At 44.1% G+C, this 8,788-nt stretch overlaps 1 long non-coding RNA gene across 1 annotated transcript; it reads right to left on the reverse strand.

The window, feature by feature from the left end:
* Nucleotides 1–560: 560 nt before the first annotated feature.
* On the reverse strand, nucleotides 561–1,595 carry LOC125757283 (uncharacterized). Its single transcript, XR_007415208.1, has 3 exons — nucleotides 1,554–1,595; nucleotides 1,159–1,224; nucleotides 561–657 (listed from the first exon to the last, which is right to left on the reverse strand). It is a non-coding gene; the product is annotated as an uncharacterized LOC125757283 (long non-coding RNA).
* Between the last annotated feature and the right edge of the window lie 7,193 nt (nucleotides 1,596–8,788).

The following is an 8,788-nucleotide window of genomic DNA, read 5'->3' on the forward strand; positions in this document are numbered from 1 at the left end:
AACTTTCCAATGGCCATTAATGGAGACAGCCATTATCACGAAGGCGGCTTTTGCCTGTGGCAAGCAGTCACCTTCGGTTCCTGCGCCCATGTCTACATAGCCTTCAAAGTGACCACTTTGCCACTGTACCTGCTGTCTAATTGACATCTCGTCAACTATGAGGCTGCACACAGCTTGATGTCCTCGACTGCTAGTTTCTAAGCATTTCAATTTTAATGCAGTCACAGCCTCTTTAGAGAATCCCGCTTTTCCTTCAACACTCTCATACCATTTTCTTAATGTTCTAGGGTGTGGCAGGCATGTGTCAAAGACTTCCCTTACATATTGATATGCCCGAGGAGAGTAGAAGTTCAAGGTAAGAGCAAAAGCCCTTAGCTCAGGTGAATACTTTCGGGGGTGTTATCCTGTCTGTTTTGCGATCTGTCGTTTCAAAAGATGCTGATTTGCTGCACCCAGAGTGTGAAGCACTGAAACCTGCTCTCTGAGCAAAATGTTTTCTTTGGTTAGTGTTTTCAAAACTGATTTCAATTCGGCATTTTGTTTTTTAAGGCGCCTCTTGGACTGCTGAAATCTTTTGATTGCTTTCCTTGATCTTTGCTGCTCTGAGGCAAGTCTTGCTGTGCGAGCTCGCAAAAAAGCCTTTTCAGGGGTGTCGACCTACAATGCAAAACCAGATAGAACAAAACACTAACTTGTCAGGTGGTAACGTGCGTCACTTGTGAAAGGCTGAAACACTTCTAATAACAATATGACTGAGCCAGGGAATTTGGACATTGAGTCATAATTTTTCCTTATTCCTACTCCTTCTGTTGACACTTGCACTTATGGTATTTAAAACATTCAAATGTAGGACAACCTTGTACTATCATATCTTGGTCGCCTCTAAAAAGACCTCATCGATATTAGCCAACCATTTTCTATAACTTGGAGCGCAGGTCATTCGTCATTTAATATTGCAGTCATCAATTGATTTGTATGTCATGCAGATAAACATGGCATGTACAGTTTGCATGCGTTGCTTTGATCAAATTATGACCCTTTCTTGTCTTGTTATTTTATTAGTTTACTGAACTAAATATTGGGACTGGTTGTGCTACTCTTGATGTATACACGTGCATTGCTTTGGTCTGATAGCTTGCATTTGTTCATCTTCTTTACCTTTGCCTGCTTTCTTTTTCTTGGTGTTTCAAATGGTGCCAGCATGTCTTCTGGCCTTTGTAATTCCTGTGGAAGTAGATGATACCATCTTAATAAAAAAACGGTTATTTGTAATTCTGACAATGCTGATATTCACAGGGGCTTGCATAGCCAGTTTTAAGAGGTACTGCTGCACACTTAATAGCATTTTGAACTATAATTGAACTATTAAAATAATTGAACTATACTGCTTCTCGAAAAATTGAGGTGGGCTAGTACATGCATTGCTTCTTATCAGGACACTGCAACCACACAACTAAAGGGAAAGTGCATATTATGTTAGTAAAGCCTCAGCTAGAGAAGGTATCACTTGGTATATCATTCAACATTTATGTCACGTGGAAGTGTGTGTTTACCTGCTCATGGGCCGGCTCCCATTGAATACCAGCAACTTGGCCCGATGGACCTGGTGTGGCGATGCTGGCCTGTGCTTCACTCTCCTCACCAATATCCATGGGAGTCTTTTAGAAAGAGCACGTGTTAGAAATTTTTACTTCTACATCAACTGTAACATCAGTTTACTTATAAGAGAGGACAAGCATGCCTGATGAGTAGAACAGAGGTGAATTTTCACCTGTACAAGTGCTGGCTCGATGAAATGACTGGCCCCCGCAGGGGCGTCTGCGCAAGCAGGCGTTTGGTGTGTAACGACACCACGGACCCGAGCTAACGGGGGGGTTTTGACCCCCTCCCACGCCTCGCCGTGCGTGGCTTTGCCGTGTCCGGGGAAAAGGGGATCCTGGGGGTTGAGCCGACGCCGGGTGATTGGACCTTTAAGGCCCCCCGGCAGAGGCAACACACCCCTTTGGCCCCGGCTTCACGTAGACGGCACCCCTGGGCTGACCCACCTAGGGGAAATCGGCTGTCGCCTTTTCCTGTCTCTCTCTCCCCTCATCTTCGTCTTTCTCTCTCAATTTAAATCTTTCCTGTCCTCTCCTCCCTTCCATTTACTTCCAATTTTCTAGGCGGCAAGGGTTAACCTTGTGTGGATATCCAGTCTTGGTTACTCCATATTGGGTTATAGCAGCGTTGTACGGCTGGCGATGGCAGGATTTGCTCAGCATCTCTTGCCACGTCCCCTTGTTGGGCTCGGTGGTGGGCGGCCCGCACCGCTGCCGAAATGTAAGATAACTGCTATGTTAAGCGCACATTCCTTTACACCTGATCGTCACCCGAAAAGGTTACGCACCGAAGCAACCACGAAATTTTTTTCAAATGCCAATGAACAGTTTCCCAAATACCACGTAATACACAGTGAACAGTCTGATGGAAAAGCCAGAACTATCTCACCATTTTTGGTAGCAAGAAACCTCACAGAGCAACTGGGACCGGGCTACAAGGCCTCGAAAATGGCTAGTGGCGACCTATTAATAGAGCTGAGAGACAAGAAGCAGTATCAAATGCTCCCAAACCTGACATCTTTTGGAAACATCCCTATCACAGTCACCCCACATAGATCTATGAATACCACTCGCGGCGTCGTTTCTGACGATGACCTCCTGAACCTAAGTGACGCTGAGCTTCTCGACGGATGGAAAGAGCAAAACGTAGTAAATGTGCAACGAATAAAGATAAGAAGGGACAACACAGAAAAACCGACAAAGCACATTATACTCACATTTGGATCAAGCGAACTGCCAGAGCACATAGAAACAGGCTACACTAAACTACGAGTTCGGCCGTACGTACCGAACCCGCGAAGGTGTTTTAAATGTCAAAAGTACGGCCATGGATCCCTTGTGTGTAAAGGGCAATCCACATGTGCGAAATGTGCCTCGAAAGACCACACTTCTGATAACTGTAATTCTCCATGTCATTGTGCCAACTGCGGTGGTGACCACCCAGCGTACTCACGAGCTTGTGCTGCATGGAAAAAAGAAAAAGATATCATCTCATTGAAAGTAAGAGAGAATATCTCCTTCAGGGAAGCCAGGAGGAGATGTTCACCATTTCATGGTACAACCTATGCCGATGTGGCGCGTCAGGGGGCAGCGTCGCACCGGCCTCCGCCACTTGCCGGGCCCGCGCAGAGCGAGCCGCAGGCTGTGGCGCCTGCCCCCAAGGCGGCAGTAGTTCAACCTACTCCGCCAACTAGCGTAGAGAGCCCCGCGACTCCAGGGTCGTCGGGTCTGAGGGCCTCACCTCACCAGGCGAGGTCCGAAACTCGAACCAACAGCTCGCAAGTGCGGGCATCCAGTGCCTCCCAGGAGGCAATGGAAACCACATCGGTACCTCTGGTACCGAAAGACCGGCGCAGGTCTCTCGACCGCGCCAAGAAAACAAAAAAGCAAATAACGGGGCCTGTCGACGGTCCTGCTTCTTGAAGCAAGTAATCTCACATCAACACCCTACACTTCCCTAGTGCTGAACGCAGAACACCTACATTTTCCTCAATATGTCCACACAAATAATGCAATGGAATGCCAGAGGCCTTTTTCATAACCTAGATTATGTCAAAGATTTACTAAATGATTATCAGCCAAGAGTGTTCTGTGTTCAAGAAACGCACTTAAAATCGAGCCACCAGAACTTCCTAAATCAATACGTGGTTTTTCGGAAAGATCGGAATAGTGGCAATTCCTCGTCAGGAGGCGTGGCAATCATTCTGCAAAAGTCAGTTGCATGCCAGCACATTGCGCTACAAAGCTCATTCGAGGTTGTGGCTGTTCGGGCTATTTTATTCGATCACCTGGTAACTGTTTGCTCCATGTATATATCCCCCGACGAAAGGTTCGACAAAATAGAGTTTGAAAAGATGGTTGATCAGCTACCGGAACCTTATGTGATAATAGGAGATTTTAATGCTCATAGTACGTTATGGGGTGATTCGAGATGCGATGCGAGAGGTCGCGCAATAGAAAATTTTCTGCTTTTATCTGGAGCCTGTCTATTCAACAAGGCAGAACCAACGTACTACAGCACCACTCACAATACATATTCATGCATAGATTTAGCTATTGGATCACCGTCACTTTTACCATACCTAGAATGGAAAGTTATTAATAACCCATATGGGAGTGACCATTTTCCTACTCTTTTAGAAACTAGACAATGGCATGACAGACCAGCTTACCCCAAAAAATGGAACTTGCGCGGTGCAGACTGGGTTAAATTTAGAGAGCTATGTACACTACGCCTCGAAGAAGTGGACCACCTAGGTGTAGAAGAGCTGGCTAGCTATATCTCCGAATATATCCTCACTTCTGCTAAAAAGTGCATTCCTCTGTCTAGCACAAATAAAACTAATGCAAAACCATGGTGGAATGAGGATTGTGAAAATGCAAAGAAACGCCAGAACAAAGCATGGAGCATTTTCTCTCAGTACCCAACAGTCGAAAACTTGATACACTTCAAAAGCTGCAAAGCTAACGGCAGGCGCATTCGCCGTATAGCCAAAAGGGAAAGCTGGACACGCTATATATCCTCAATAAACTCTTACACAGATGCCCGCAAGCTGTATAATAGGGTCCATAAACTCAAAGGACAATACCCAAATCCCTTCCCTATGGTCAATGACTCCGGTAACACAATAGAAGAACAAGCAAACACTCTTGGCGAACACTTTGAGAAAGTATCAAGCTCAGAAAATTATACCGAGAAGTTCATGCACCATAAACGCATAGCTGAAAGTGTACCTCTGCGTCCGAACAGGCCTCTATCAGATGGATATAACCAACCACTAACACTCCATGAACTCAAGCTCGCTCTAGATTCTTGTGGAAGTTCAGCGCCTGGTTCTGACACAATTACCTATGAAATGATCGAAAATCTCTCCAACGAAACCCTAAACTGCCTTTTAGGCCTTTACAACAAAATTTTCGATACTGGCAACATACCCTCTGCTTGGAAAGAGGCAATTGTCCTTCCAATCCTAAAGCACGGTAAAGATCCTTCCTCTGTGAATAGTTACAGGCCTATTGCACTGACAAGCTGCCTACTCAAAGTATTTGAAAAAATGATCAACCGCCGTTTAATCCATTATCTGGAATATAACGGCATATTGGATCCTTGCCAATCTGGCTTCCGAAGAGCTAGGTCCACAACTGATAATCTTGTCCTGCTTGAGTCATATGTACGTGATGCCTTTGTACACAACCAATACTGCCTTTCTGTTTTCTTTGATCTCGAGAAGGCGTATGACACTGCCTGGCGATACGGAATCCTGCAAGACTTATCGTCCTTCGGAATATGTGGTAGGTTGATTAACATCCTAAGAGACTACCTATCTGAAAGGAAGTTTCGTGTAAGAATAGGATGTGTATTATCGCGCACATTTCTTCAAGAAAATGGAGTACCGCAAGGAGGAGTACTGAGCTGCACACTTTTTATAGTCAAAATGAACTCTCTTCGTCATGTAATACCGTCTGCGATATCATATTCAGTCTATGTGGACGACATTCAAATCAGTTTCAAATCCTGCAACTTGACCATACGCGAGCGCCAGATACAGCTAGGTGTTAACCGACTTTCGAAATGGGCTGATGAAAATGGGTTTAAGTTTAACACCGGTAAGACTACCGCTGTATTGTTCTCCAGGCGAAGAGGGATACATCCTGACCCTAGCATAATAATGAATGGACAAAGCCTAAACATTGCTAAAGAACAAAAATTCCTCGGTGTAATCTTCGATGCTAAGCTCACCTTCATTCAACATATAAAACAACTGAAACTAAAATGCCTTAAGACTATGAACCTTTTAAAGATTTTATCCCATCAATCGTGGGGGACAGACAGATATTGTCTCATAGCTCTGTTTAGAAGCCTGGTTGTGTCACGCATAGATTATGGATGCATAGTATACCAGTCAGCATCAAAGACCGCACTCAAGCTATTGGACCCTGTGTACCACTTAGGCATCCGCCTGGCCCTTGGTGCCTTCCGTACCAGCCCTGTACAAAGCCTTTATGCAGAGTCGGATCAGTGGCCTCTGGACTATCAGCGCACATATCTAGGTGTCACCTATGCAATCCGAATCATGTCCCTGAAGCAGCACCCATGCAAAGCGCTTATAAATGATGTGTCTACAAAACAGCTATATGTAAACCGGCCCTCAATCGCCCCGCCGTTTCCATTGGCAATAAAACCTGTTGCAGAAAAACTTGAAATTAATTTCGCGGATTTGCAGAAAATTGACCATGCTGAAGTCGCTGCCCCTTGGAAGCAGCGTCCGGTCACTTGTGACTGGTCCTTTAAAGACTTAAAAAAGAAAACTTGTCCAAATGCGCTAATAGAGCAACATTTTTTGGCCCTTGAGCACAAATATCGTTCAACCGCCTTCTTCTCTGATGGATCAAAGTCTTCAACATCTGTATCCTGTGCAGCCTACGGCCAAAACTTCTCCAGCACCAAGACCTTACATACACATACCAGCATTTTTACGGCTGAAGCGTTTGGAATACTGCTAATTATTGAGCACATTATACAACACAAGATACAAAGGTCTATAGTGTACACAGATTCCTTAAGCGTAGTTACAGCCTTGTCCTGTGGCAAGCACAGCAAAAACACTGTTTTCAACAAGCTTCTTAATACTATCAATGCAGCCTATAACTTAAACCTTTCTATAGTTCTATGCTGGGTGCCAGGTCACTCTGGGATCGCAGGCAATGAAATAGTGGACAAGAATGCCCGAGAAGCAGCTAGTCGGCACACTATAGATGTAAATTCTGTTCCTGGTGTGGACCTAAAACCTGTTGTACGGAGAGCGCTACGTAGACACTGGCAAGCTGAATGGGACAAACAAGTCGACAACAAGCTCCATCTAGTAAAACCGCAAATAACAAAACCTATCCCACAAAAACTGAACAGATTCACCGAAGTCACCCTAGCACGGCTCAGGATAGGCCACACCTATGCCACACATAAACACCTCCTGACAGGCAGTGATCCACCGACTTGCATGCACTGTGCAGAGAATCTAACCATTCTGCATGTCCTAATTGAATGTCCCGCGCTTCACCAAGAGCGACTGACCCATTTTAGGGAACTTTACCGCTATCATATTCCACCTCATCCCGCGCTATTCTTATCACTCGACCCAATGTTTAACCATAAGCGACTTCTTAAATACCTAGAGAAAATCAAGTTTTTAGAAACGGTATCATTCCATCCTAGTCACCAGGCTGGGCCTCACATGTGAGGTACAGCCTGTTGCCGTGCGTGACGAAATACGTCCGAGCCCTCGCAGTTCTTGCGCAGGCAAGAATTCGGCAGTGAGGTACTTGGACCTTGCTGACTCATTTACCGTGAGAACCTGCAGCCAACGATATCAAGGCCTGGTAATGGAATAGATATTCATTTTAGGACACCGTAGTTATATGTTTTATAGGTATGCCCTTGTACAGCAATTATAATAACCAGTGATTTTAAATAACTAAACTGAAACTATGACACTTGTACTGGCGCTCTTTGGCCTTAGATGCCCTTGCGCCAATAAAACGTAATAATAATAATGAAATGACTGGCACTTAGGTTGGAGGGATCTGGGTCAGGTAAAGTGATTGGATCTGCACTTTCATGCTGTATATCCATGGCTTCCTAAAAGCAAGAATACCTATGCTATTCAGTGGTTTGCTCTTCAGCAAAGTGTTCAAAGTAGTGAGCTAATGAGCTTAATAATAAAAAAAACGAGAGGGGAAAAGTGATGTGCACCTGTTGGAGTGTGGACTGCCCGTGGAAGCCTGCAGCTAAGTCAGGCGATGCAGGTGTGGAGAGGCAAGCTTGGAGGCCTTCATGAGAAGTTGCAGCAACCTGAAAGTGATATATCACTGCTAGTTAAAAATGCCTTCATGAAAAGCTGTACAAAGCATTACAGATGAAGCGAGGCATTGAAGCTGGAGGAATGAGTGCAATATAACTGTCATTCCCACAGTTTCTGCATATTGCTTTACTTGCATTGCATTGTACAAATACACATTGAATTCTAATGCACCAAGTACAACCACAATATTTTATTGTTGAGTGGCTGCTTCAAGCATAACTTGGCCTGTAAGCATATTATAATGATCAAGTGAAGTGTTTACCTGTGCAAGCAGCAGCAAGCCTTCAGCGCAACCTTGCATAAACTGAGGGGAATCAAAGGATGAATCGGTGCTTGCTGCATCAGGTGCTCTATCACCTTGTTGTACTGGATGAGGTAGCTGGGGGATTAAAAACTTAGTATTACAATTGTAGATCGGATGTAAAAAATAAAACAAGAAAAGAAATAACAATGGCACAGGGGTTGCATTACTTCATATCAATATAAATTAACCATGTATACGTGATACAAGAGGCACTTACAAAACTCTTGCTTTTGATTACCACGTTTATATCTAAATTTCTAGATGCTGGTTATGAAATTGGTACCTTAAGTTTTTTTTTGCACCCCACCAATTCGTGCACAGAGTACTAACAGGTATGAGTATGTGCTGTTAAATTTTAAGAGAAAAACATAATTTCGTCAGTGATGTCAAAAGAAGGAAGCCTGAATAGATATGAACTGGTGCATGATAATTTGTTTATTTATTTAATTGCTTATTTATTTATTTTGAATTATAACATTTATTGTATGTCAATTCTTTTTACCATCATTTACCACTATAATGCTAGC

This window comes from Rhipicephalus sanguineus, chromosome 2, assembly GCF_013339695.2.
Source record: "Rhipicephalus sanguineus isolate Rsan-2018 chromosome 2, BIME_Rsan_1.4, whole genome shotgun sequence".
Taxonomy (NCBI): Eukaryota; Metazoa; Arthropoda; class Arachnida; order Ixodida; family Ixodidae; genus Rhipicephalus; species Rhipicephalus sanguineus.